This window comes from Silurus aristotelis (genome assembly GCF_946808225.1).
Source record: "Silurus aristotelis genome assembly, chromosome: 20".
NCBI lineage: Eukaryota > Metazoa > Chordata > Actinopteri > Siluriformes > Siluridae > Silurus > Silurus aristotelis.
Window position 1 is genome coordinate 10,200,445 of NC_139593.1, and position 12,644 is coordinate 10,213,088.

General features: G+C 36.3%; 1 protein-coding gene across 1 annotated transcript in view; it reads left to right on the plus strand.

Annotated features, from left to right (window-relative positions):
* The window catches only part of pkn1a (protein kinase N1a), a 45,918-nt gene that overhangs the window by 1,549 nt on the left and 31,725 nt on the right, over nucleotides 1–12,644 (plus strand). The window lies entirely within an intron of this gene.

The following is a 12,644-nucleotide window of genomic DNA, read 5'->3' on the forward strand; positions in this document are numbered from 1 at the left end:
TAAATGTAGTATGATTGTGGTAATACCACTGTGAATGTATATTGTGATAAGGGCAATTCAATATCTAAGCCTGCAAAATGTATAATATGATATGATTATGATTAGAAATGTAATATGATTTGTTAATATCATGCCACACGTACAATATGCACTTCTCTTCTAAAACTATCAAGCTTAACAAGAGATGTTTATGATTTTATAAAGCCAGTATTTCTCCCCATTCATAGCATGGTCCTGATGCACACCCAGGAATGAGTGTGTTTCGCCAAACTGAATACCTGTAAAATATCGTAGCAGAACAAATAAATATGTAGTAGAACCTCCCTATGAATAAGCACCTTTAGTTTCCCAAACATGAACCAGCTCAGCTTCTGTAGCATGAACCTCAGATTGTAGTTTGTTCAGTCATGTGCATTTACATAGATGATCATCAGATTATAGTCTTCTGAACTGGACAACAGATTTGAAAATTAGCTAGAAAACACCTGGAAAATTCTGGACTAGAGATTAGGTCACAACATTTATTAAATCATTTTTTATCAATCCTGGTCTGCTTCGATTAGCAAACTGATGATACTCCATGTTCTCACAAAAATATGTAAATTGTAATTGTAAATGGAATACAATGAACTGAGAAGTATGCTTTTATTCTGTCCTTGTCACATTGAGATTTGTTGTCTCCATTGTTCAGAAAATCCTTTGTGATTGTGAAAAGTGGAAATGTCAAGTGTCACTACGAAACAAAACCACCACTATGAATTGCCTTATTTAAAGCTGTATCCTAGTAGTTAAGCATCACAAGGGAAATTTATATCCATTCACTCATGTTAGATGCTCATATGGACACACATTTTTAGTTTAGTTCTCCCACCATTGTCAGGTAAAAATGTTTCCTCTCTGGCTCATTCTTTAAATTAATACTTATAATATAATATTATAATACTCATTATAAAATATCGGGTGGTAGCTTAATGGTTAAGTACTTGGACTTTGGAGCCAAAGGTCGTGAGTTCAAATCTCAGCCACACAAAGCTGCCACTCCTCGGCCCCTGAACAAGGCCCCCAAACCCATAGCCGCTCAGTTGTACGAATGAAGTAAATGTAAGTCGCTCTGGATAAGGGAGTCTACCAAATGCCGTAAATGTAAATGATATTAAGTTGGACCTACATTGGACTCATATCACCTTCAGTGAACAGAACCAGGAACACCACCAGACAGAATTGGGAGGAATGAGAGGCAGCCGAGAAAGCGCCAAAGAATCCTGATAGAGGCTCCAACCACATCAGGGCTTTTAATCTATAATGTCAAGGGCAAGGGCATCCCACTGCCAGTCATAACAAAAACATCAGATATAACTATCACATTTCAAGAACAACAAGGAAATTAAACTGAATTTAAATTATACTGTGCCTATTTAAGTTCTTGAAATAATTTATATAAATTATTCATTCAAATCAATGGCCAACATTGAATATTTGATACTATTATTAGTATAAAACTATTATTATTATCATTAATTGTTTGTTTTATTTAATAACGAGTAGGTGAGCCATATAGTAAACCTGGTTGAATTTTTAATGCTGATAAGTGCTTAGATGTAATTAAGATACGGTCACTGTTTCCCTGCATCTCGTGATCAGGATACTTAGTCATGTGGTATTTTTTACTTATATTTTACTGTTAACAGTATGCTTTGCCTTTTTTAGAAAATATCCCACAGATACACACCGGCTCATACTTGGTGTAATGTACGTATTCTTTGGAATAATACAAATCAAACCCATTACTGCTTTTATTAAATTGGTAAAAATGAAACAATATTAAATATAGAGGAACAAAGCATTTTCACCAATCCATAGAGCACTCTTTATTTTCATCTATTTTTCTTTATCAGAAGTTTTTAATCCATATGTGTGTTCTTTATATGTGCAAAGCATTCACAGCATATACTCTTCCAAAATCACCGCCATAACCTTGACCAATTGCACACAATTGGTACAAACATACATTTGAATGTTTGTGTGCGAATTTCCCTGAAAGGTCACATGATGATATATGCAAACTGTCTCTACAGTATGAGTCGCTAGGTTGAAATGTCACAGCCATAACCCTGGACTTGTCCATTTGTAAAGCATTACGATTGTGATATTACTAGGATGTTTTGCCACTCGTCCAAACTCACTTGCGGATTGTACTATAAGAACAATTTACAAGAAGAAGACAGCATAATGTATCGACCCCCAGTTTGTTTAATCATAAGTGCCAGTTGTGGAATGGGAGTCTTTGGCGTTGGGATTAGCCAGTCAGAGTCAGCCAAATCATGTATTAATGTTAATGGAAATACAGAAAGTGGAATATACAGCCCAAATAAAAGGGATTAAAGAGAAAACAGACAGAGTGCCTGTTAAGTGGTAGAGAAAGTAAAAGACCGGGAATTAGAGGAGTGATAGGAATGCCTGGTGGCTGATTTCCTAGGCAGCTTTTTTAAATGCACTTTTGTGGTCAGCCAGGGCTGAATTTATGTGGCTTGGTTGCCATTTATCATCAAGTGGCTCAGGACTGATAAAAGAGCATTGTAAAACCTTTGGCTCTTTAAAATGAATGTGAAGCTGATATCATACCACATTATTTTTCAATGATGTGAAGAAACATTTTGCTTATTGATAATGATACTATAATTGATATCATTATTATACTATTCCTACTGTAGTCAAGTCAAGTTTATTTCTATAGAGCTTTTCACAACAGACATTGTCTCAAAGCAGCTTTACAGAAATCAACAGTTAAGATGAATGGTGTGCATTTATCCCTGATGAGCAAGCCGAATACAGAAGATTTACTGTACACAAAGATATATAAGATTAGAGAGGTTTGATTCTTGTAATACAGTCCATTTGAATAGATTTGAAAAATTAGTATTTGTTCAAATAATAAACCTTGATTGAGCATTTCCTGAAGAAGCCTGCAGTGTCAGTGCTTTGTAACAGTCAGAGATAAAACTTGAATTGTTCTGACTCAAGAAAATGTGTTTACAGTATTTTCATATGTAGAGTATATAGATAAAATATATAAAAATATATATAGATTTGTGGAAGTTCCATAATCGCAATTATAAGCAGATAAAAGTATGTATTGTTCCTAAATAAGGTAAAATTGTAATCGTTGGCAAGTTGCTATGGTATCGCAAAATTAAGCACAACATACTTTTATTACATTGTTAAGGTTTTTTTTTTTTTTTTTTTTTTAGTTATGATACTATTTCCCAGGTCAAAAGGGAAACACAGGGAGGTAGATATAGACAGTATAGTTTTTTTGCTAGCCTTTAGTTCCCAGTACACTGAAAACAAACCAAAATTCTGTGTCCTTACTTTGTTGAGAAATCCCATCAAACTATCAAACCCCCCCCCCCCACACACACACACACACACACACAAACTTCGAGAGCCTCATATACACTAATCCGATCAATTTTGTTCTAACAACATGCAGCAGGTTTCAACATCTTTTAAGTTCTCATAATGAAATACAGATGCATTCAGCCAGAGTTATCATTAGTACAAAATACAATTCTATGAATTTCTGCAGTTCCCTATTTTTTTGAAACTGCATATGACTCAGTGGCATTTAATTACTAGCCTGTTTTTGATTGTGATTATGGTTATCTGTTTTCAGCAGGGGTTATGAAGTCTAAATATTATAACACATTATCTTATAGACGAAAGTCATATGCTTTATTTCTCTCCTTAAGTTGCCGTTATTACCAAATTCTGATTTTGTAATCTTGAAGCAATTTTGGGTTTTACTTCAATCAAGTACTTAAAAGTATTATAAAGTATAATCAATAGCAATTCATAAACATTTTAAAATGGGTTTAAAACACATCTGCATGTTTTTGCATCTCTCAAACCTGTCTAACAGACCAGCCTTGTCAACATATGACAAACCCAGTTTTCCTCTTTATGACACTACCCTTTCTTTTTTATTATTGTCACGGTATGCCTTTAGGTTATATTAAGTAACTCTGGATGGGAAATAATCAATTTAAGTCCCAATGATGCAACAACCATTTGTGGTCAGGAGTCCAAAAAAACTAAACTGGCTATGCTTTCTGGTAAGGAGTGATAGCATACTGTGACTCCCCTGTCAATCAAAGGATCAGTAGGATGTCTGCGAGCTCATGCATGTGGAAGAGGGTAGATAGCGCTTTCGTCTAAGTGTGTTACACTGCTCTGTGACACAGCTGAGCAGCAGTTCAAAAAGATGCAGTTGCCTAGTTTCATATTAGTCAAAGAAGCTTGTGTTAGCCATGTGAAATCCAGCTGAGTCTAAATCTAGTCTAAAATAATCACGACTAAGTTAGGGAGAAAATAGGAGAAAATACATCTGTCTATTTAGATTTGCAAGTAGTTCGCTGCTTCTCTGTTAAGATACGCAAAGAGCTAGCTTCATTTGAACAAGGAAATCACGTCTTTGAGTGAAGGCCAAGGCATCACATTCAGGCAAATCCAACAATAGCTGTTAAACAGTACAGATTTATAGGCCAATTTCAATCATGTTTGTTCTAATTGTACTGATTTTCATTGGTATTAGTGCAGGTTTCTCTTTCACGTTGTATCCTTTATTACAGAAGTAAGCTACAACGATCGCAGTACAGTTGTGTGTCTGTTGAAAAGAAAGGTTGTAGTGGACTCTTACTTGCCGTAGGGTTCTTGGCTGACAAAGCAGTTTTGAAGGGTATCATTAGGGCACAAGAGTAAATGTAGGGCACAACGATGTCCTTTGTGTGAGTGCCGCACCAGATCAGATTCATCAGTTCCCCAATGTCCTGCCACACCCTCGGCCCATTCAGTGACCCCATGCAAAAACCAGGGAATATGTGTGCAAGAGAGAAACACACAGAGAGCTGGTGCTGTGAAGCTGGAGTTAACTAGACGTGGATGCCAAAGTTTTCAAAATTGCTTAGGTATAAGTGGTAGTTTCCTGTGTGTATATGTGTGTGGATATGAATGGCCATACTTGTTTTTAGCCTTTTGCGAACGTTAAAACTGAAAGCTGGGTTTTTGTGCTTCCCTTTTATGCTTGTTTACACTGTGGTGTGTTTGTCAGTGTTGTGGTATGGGTCACATTGTAAATTACAAAAAAAATGCTTTAACAATGAAAAAGACTCTTGTTTTACCTACGATGAATGACGTTTTTCTATTTACATGAATATCGTTCAAGTTTATTAGCAAGTTGTACCCTGCATTAAAAAATACTGATATAAGAAACAGCATTTATTTACTATTAATCCAAACTGTATTTTTTGCTATATACATGGTGTATTTCTTTGTCTGAATATATCAACAGATGTATTAATGCCGAGACAGGCTTTTGTGCTTTACTCCCGCCTCAAGTGTCAGACAGCTGTGTTTTTTCATGACTTCACAAAGCCAAGCCCCACCTGCACATTCAGAGCTGGTATCAGGTTTCACCCCAATACCCTGCTCGCTTACTCATCTTTATATATGTAAAATAAATGATTTGATAAAGAAGAACTACTCAGTTTTCCTGCAAGTCAGCTAACCTGATAACACATCTCTTGGCATATGTAGGTTAATAGAGATCAGAGAATCTGTAATAGAAATGCTACACCTGGAGCAACATTGCAACATTAATAGATGCAATCAGGAAAAAGGCTATTAAAAGTAATGTATGATGCTCCGAATTGTAATCTACTCAATCTAGTCATCTATTCGCATCACCGCATCGTAATTAAAGTTAACAATTAGACGCATCAATTTTTTTAAAAAGTGTGCATCGGACACAAGTTGCCATTTCTATAAGGATGGATCGTATTTTAACATATTTGTGTCTGTAAAAAAACATTTATTAATATATAATTATTAGTAGATACGCTATACTTTTATGACTTGGAAAGTGACTAATAATTTGTGACAAATATTTGATCTCTAAACTGTTTCTCAAGCACTTTCTCTCTACATAAATAAGCTACTACCTGAATATGACTATCACAACACTACGGAGACTGAGGCATGTCCTGAGAGTCACATAATAAATAGATTAACATGGCAAAGGCATCCTCCTGGAGACAGAAGAGGAAAAGATGTCTGGTTTTATTTTTAAAAAATTATAATTTTTGCACTACAAAAGGCAGAGGGCATTTAAGTAAATTTATGATTTGCTGTCTGTCTGAACCAAAGAAATAAAAGAAGTCTATCTGTACCATATTGAATTGCGTAACATCATGTTTTTTTGCATTGCATCGTATTGCATTGAATTGCACTGTCTGGAATCAAACCGAAATCGGATCACGCTGCATTGTTATAGGGGTGAATCGTTTTGCATCACATCGGTAGCTGCTTTATATGTATCTTTAATGCATCGTATCGTTGGCTATACATCAAGAGGCGAATCCGCTTCAGTTATGGAGCTGTGCACTAAGAGATTCTGAAACATGGAGCTGTGAATCCAGAGTGCAGAGTAACTGTTGGAAATGAGCAGTTCAGTTCTGCGAGTACTGAACACTTTAGTCATGTGCGCTACTTTCAGGGTCTACATGCAAATCTACACATAATCATTTTATTGACCACTGCTCTGTGCGAATACGTAGGCCAGCCTCTTAAAAATATGGCTTAAAAAACTCAAGGAACATTACATGCAGCAACCGTCATAAACGGAGCTAGATAAAAGGCCATAGCCATGTTTGCTTAATACTTAGCAGTTTAAATGTTTTGCGTATATATAAGTATTGGCACTGTGCATATACGAGTGCAAAAATCCTGAACACATTTCCTCCGTTGTATAAAGTTCTAGCAGTGTGCAAAACAGAACCATTAACAAAACTCTGGTCTTCATTAGTGTGCCGCTTCAGGCCACATCCACACTTCCAGGCCACATGGATCAATCTTACCATAAATGACTTTTTACATCCCACGCACAATCTTTTATTCCCATTCTCTTTATCTGTTTATCTATTCTACTTGGTCTCTGTCATTTGCACTTTTTCTCACTTTTATTTTATTTATATACTCAGTTTTATTATAACAATAACAATAGTATACAAGTAAATAAGTAATACAATTTAAATATTATTCAAAATCAACTGTGTCTATGTAGCACTAAGAAGCCATTTGGACTGAATTAATGTAAACGATTTTTCATAGAGTTTAGTGGTGTACGTAATGCAGCACTACAATACCTGTATTTAACACACCACATCATATACACTACAGTAATAATGGTATAGTCTCATTTTTTGTTGTTGTTGACAAATCTTTGATTTTTTAAAAGAAAATGTAAAGCTCCGGTGTAAATCATTTTAATAGCTTCAGGTTTAATGATTAGAAAGCAGAAGATCATGGTGGTCTGATGCAGCACAATAGTTAATGTACTTTGGACTGAGAATGAAAGTAGTGTGGGGAAAGAAAATGTTTAAACAGCTTATTCCCACATAATCCAATCACATAGTCGATTAAACTCCATTTATAAAACCATTACATAATGAATATTTAATAGAGGAGGGTCTGCATCTTACAGCCTTTAGGCATCGCCCCATGATGCATCTTCCCCCCTGATAACATGTTCATTGTATGAGGGCAACAACAGTTTGGGTGGTGTAAACTGATCCACAGAGCTTCACTGAGTCCTGTTCCACTTTCCTATCACTCTCTCTTTCTTTCTTTCTTTCTTTCTTTCTCTCTCTCTCTCTCTCTCTCTCTCTCTCTCTCTCTCTCTCTCTCTCTCTCTCTCTCTCTCTCTCTCTTTTTTGCACTCAGTAGTGTCACCACCTGCTCAGCCTCTCCCATGGGAGCCCTTCCTTCCCCCTAAAATTCCCCTAACTCTCCCTCCTTTTCCCTTTCCACACACACTCTCACACACCACTCCCTGGGCTCCATGTTTTCCATGCTCAGTTTGGAACTGAGGCATTCTTTCTGTAGACAGTGAGCTCAGTGTTCATAATGGGGGAAAAAAGATAATGGGAAAGGGATAGCCAAAAGTCATCAGTTCTGCTCTGCATGATTTTCTGGCTTGTCAGTTAACACTGAGAGACTCATGTGATCACTACTGAAAGTATTCACCAAGCCTGGGACCTTTCATGAATCTTAACAAAATATAGCCCAAAATAGATTTCTGCAATTTCTTGTACTGTACAAGAAATTAAAGAAATCTATTTTTACACAAATTAAGTAAAATGTCATAAATCCGTTTTGTAATATATTTCATGTATCTAAGAAATCACATATTTTACATTTTGAATTGTAAATAATTTTGTAGATTCATGAAACATAATCTAAGTTAATTCTATTTCACTCTCAAGTTTCAACAAAATGGGGGCTGAAAGTTCAATTAGGGGTTGAATACCTACGCATATATTTTGGTCAACGCTTCATTGCTTAAGCGGACACACCAGTACTTGTGTGCACTAATGTGGGCGGTGCCAAATCCACACATAGCTGTGGTACACTAAATAGTTTTCTTACATTAGAGCTACAAACACGTGTGACTTCCTTCCTGATGAGCTAAACACTTGGTGTCCATCTCTAGATGCTTTTAAAATGAAGGTTCACTTTAAATCAATACACTGTTTTCTGACTGATCATCTTTATTCTGTAATGATGTGCATGGTCTCTAAGCCATGACTTAGAGGGCTTGACTCGAGGGTGCCCAGATCCACAGGGTAGGATCACTGAGAAGGATGAATATGATGTGCATCACATGCTATGGGGTTTAGACTTCAGTTTTCCAGAGTGGAGATTTTGAGCCAAAGACTTTGAATTTCTTTCTGGGAGCTTGTTTTGTTCCAACATCTTTCTAAAGCACTTTATATTGTTTCCTGCAATCCGTCTAAATGTTAAACAAGTGACCTTTTGCAGTAAAGTGTGTCTAAGGTGATGTATTGTTCAAATCCACTGAAGCATGAAGGGGATTAGGCAAATTCAGCCATTACATAGCACAGTCAGAGAAAAGGATGTAGTTTTGTGAGTGTGGGGTAGAGGGAGGGTCCCTATTTCTTTGTGTGTTTGTGAGAGAAAGACTGAGAGCTGTCCATACTACCAAATCATTCTTTTTTCATGATTGCCTATGAGAATGTGGGTGTATCTGTGTTCGCAACTGCTCAGTGTAGTCCACACCCTTACACAGCCTGGGGACTACACTGCTCAGTGTAGTCCCCAGGCTGTGTAAGGGTGTGGTGTGTTTTGGGTGGTAGTGTGTATGAATGAATGTAAATACGCTCACACAGTTGGTGATGGACCAGTGATAACACAGTAAAATAAGTCATGTGTAAATGAGCCGCTTCAGGAAGAACAGAGTTTCCTCTTTGGCTCAGTTAGTGATCAGAGCGATAGCACTGCTCATAAACAGACGCTGAGATGACTTAGATGATGAAATGGAAAGATTATATACTCACTCTTCCTCTCTCCATTTGATCCTTTGAGCCGGATAAAATCAGCACTTCACTATATTAAAAGATAATCGCCTCAGGTACTACAATTAACATATTGCTTTTAGGCCCATTACAGTGATGTATATCCTTTAAACTCATGATTAATTGCTTTTATAGCAATTTTCTATTCCATCAGCACTGATAGTAATTCTAGCTGCATTTCACATCATTGGTTTATATTAATGTGCTCATCAAATTCTTACTCAGAGACTTATGGTATATGGTGTATAGAAGGGAGTAGTAGTAGTGGTACTCTTGGGACCCCTGAGTGAGCGAGAACATTAACCCTCAGTGCTCCGGGGTGCTGTATCATGGCTGACCCTGCGCTCTGGCCACAGCTCCTTACATTGCTGTGATATGCAAAGAAAGGGTTTTACTGTGCTGTAAGGTACATGTGACAAGTATTAAGTAGCTTTCTTATTCTTTTCCCTAAATCAGCGGTGTAAGATTTTTTTACTATGTAGCGCCAAAAGTCAAACATGATTGAGTGCAGTGGAGTAAAATTTATGTTCTACCCGAAATTATATTAGAATTTTTAGTTGCCATGGTTTGTCTCATTTATGATTTCATAATTATAAATAATAATAAATAGAAAATGTTACTCTGTAATCTGCAGTTTTATGTTCAAACTTCTAGGTTAGAGAAACTCATAGTACTATGAGAAACAATCCAAATTAATTTAGTAAATTCTTAATGCAGCTATTTGGTGACTTGAGAAACATTAAGCTGGTCCTTTTTTAAAGTTTTTCCCTAATGGCATCTTTTCCCTTTTTTCCTCCATGTGGCATGGCAGGCTGAAAAGTGGGGTCACCACAGGTCAACTTTGGCCCATAGACTCTAGTTTGGGCATTGCTGCTCTAAATACTTAATGTTTAAAAGTTTGTGTAATTAATATGATAAATTTTTCTGTGAGGAAATAATTATTTTGTATTTTAAAAGAAGAAGTATATACTAAGTGAGCCATCGTGTTTGAACCTACATGAGTTTTTTTTTTTTCAGATCAGTGGTGTATTTAGGATAAAGCAAAGGTTTGGTCACCTGTTATGGGGACAAGCCAGCTGTGCAGGCTTTGTGTCCTTCACAACAGTTGCCATGGCAGCATTGCTTGATGATTTCAGACATGATTTTAATGGGGGAAGAAGAGCCGGTCTGTTTCTCTCTTTAATTAGCGAGATAAACGCACTGGTTTAAACAGTGTCTGTTATAAATAGTTTACCTCTGCTGCTCTGATAAAGAAGTGGATGAGACAGTTAGAAAGAATTGTCCCCAGGGTGGCTGGTTCTAACTTAATCTGTACTTCCTTCTGACTGTATTCAGTTTTAGTTTAATCTGCTCAATTAGGGGGGTTCCTGTCTGGGAATTACGTGGCAGACTGGTTATGGTTATCCCCAGTATGGCCAGGAGTACTACTCTGAGAAACATGAATGAAGTATACTGCAAAACTAACTAACCTACAACCGAATGTGTGACTGTGGTTCACCTGTCATATTTACTATTGCCAACCATCTTTTTAAAAACATCTGTGATTTATTGACCTTTCAGTCAGTACATACTTGGTTAGCCTATAAAAACCTTACAATTTATTATAGAAATATGAGTACTGGTGATGAAAACTAAGTTATCAATGATATAGAAGTAATCATACAGTCAAGTGATTTGTTTTGTTTCCAATATAAAATTTTTATACAATACTTTTGCTCCATTTTCTCCCCAAGTTAGTAATCTTTAAACCAGACAAATCTGCTGTTCATGCTGTGTCACAATACATCTTAACCCATTTGGGGAAGTTATTTCTGCCTTCTTTCTAATACATAAGCTCACAATCACCCACAATTAACCAGAGTTGCTATGGTTGATAGGACAGTGTGTACCATCCCTCCCACCCAGAGCGCACAACCAGTTTTGCTCCCTTGGAGCTTGATAACTGATGACTGTGTCATTGTAAGGATTTTTTGTTACTCTTTTCTTTTGTGCAACTTGAAGCTAATTTCACTGTACAAGATGTCATCTTATACTGATTTCAGAGGAGTTCCACATTAGATTTATGACAATTGTGGTATTTTCTGTCAGAATCTTCTTAAATCTAAAACAAAACATCCAAAACGGCAAATTATTTGATCAACGATGTAGCAAAATATCACAACGTAATCGAGGAATTTATTTAATTAGCATATATAATGCATTTCATTCTATCGTTGTTGTGTGACTGCAACCTGTTGAAAAGAAGACATATACCTTAAAGAGATTACATCAATGTATGTTCAACAATTTTATTTAGATTCTCTTGTTTTTTTAGTGAGGTGTCAATGGACCAGAAAGAACTGGAGCTTCCCCATATGCACCTACATTGGACAATGTTGTATTTATCAGTGACTTGATTTTTAATGTAGTACTTCCTCAAATCTCTATTTCTCCACAGTCCCTATTTCAATGAACAGGTAATTACAGTGGTGCCAAAACCCAGGAGTGGAAATGATTTGAGCTTCTCATTAACCACTTACAAGTGTAAATACTCATTCGTTACCCGCTTATTCTACACAACTCCTCCCCCTATTCACAGCCAGTGCTTAACCCCATCCTTTCTGCCACAAAATACAATTGTGAACTATTGTCGTTATACCACCATTGTAGTATAATTATAGAACTCTTGAACATAAAAGTAATCTTTACTTTCCAGTTTAATTGGAGGGAAAACTATAGGTATTAGGGCTTTAATTTCAAAGCACTTGGATGATAGTAAAAGGGAAACAACCATATTGCTTTCTAATAACTGAAATTTCTATTTTAATACGTGTGGCCATTTTTTTCAGATACGGTGGTGATCTATAAATAAAGATCTGCAAATATAGCAAAACTAACACGGCCTATAGATTATCTGGCCAATAAATTCTTGTTCTTTCCACTATAGTGTGTCTTATCTCAAATTACACATGGGCACACAAACACAATATCAATATTGACTCAGTTTAATGACTATGAATACAGAACACAGAACCATTACAATTATTTCCCATTAACGCTTCATAAAATTTGGAGCAACTCCAATTATTTGAATTCAGCTCGAGGTAGAACCATCAACAAACAAATATTTATGAAAATGACTCACCCTGGCATTCCAGCCCAGTTTTTAGGGAAATAGTTTTTTAAACCTGATGAGTAACAAGTGCAAACCCAAGTGTTTATGGGAAATCTTTGGAG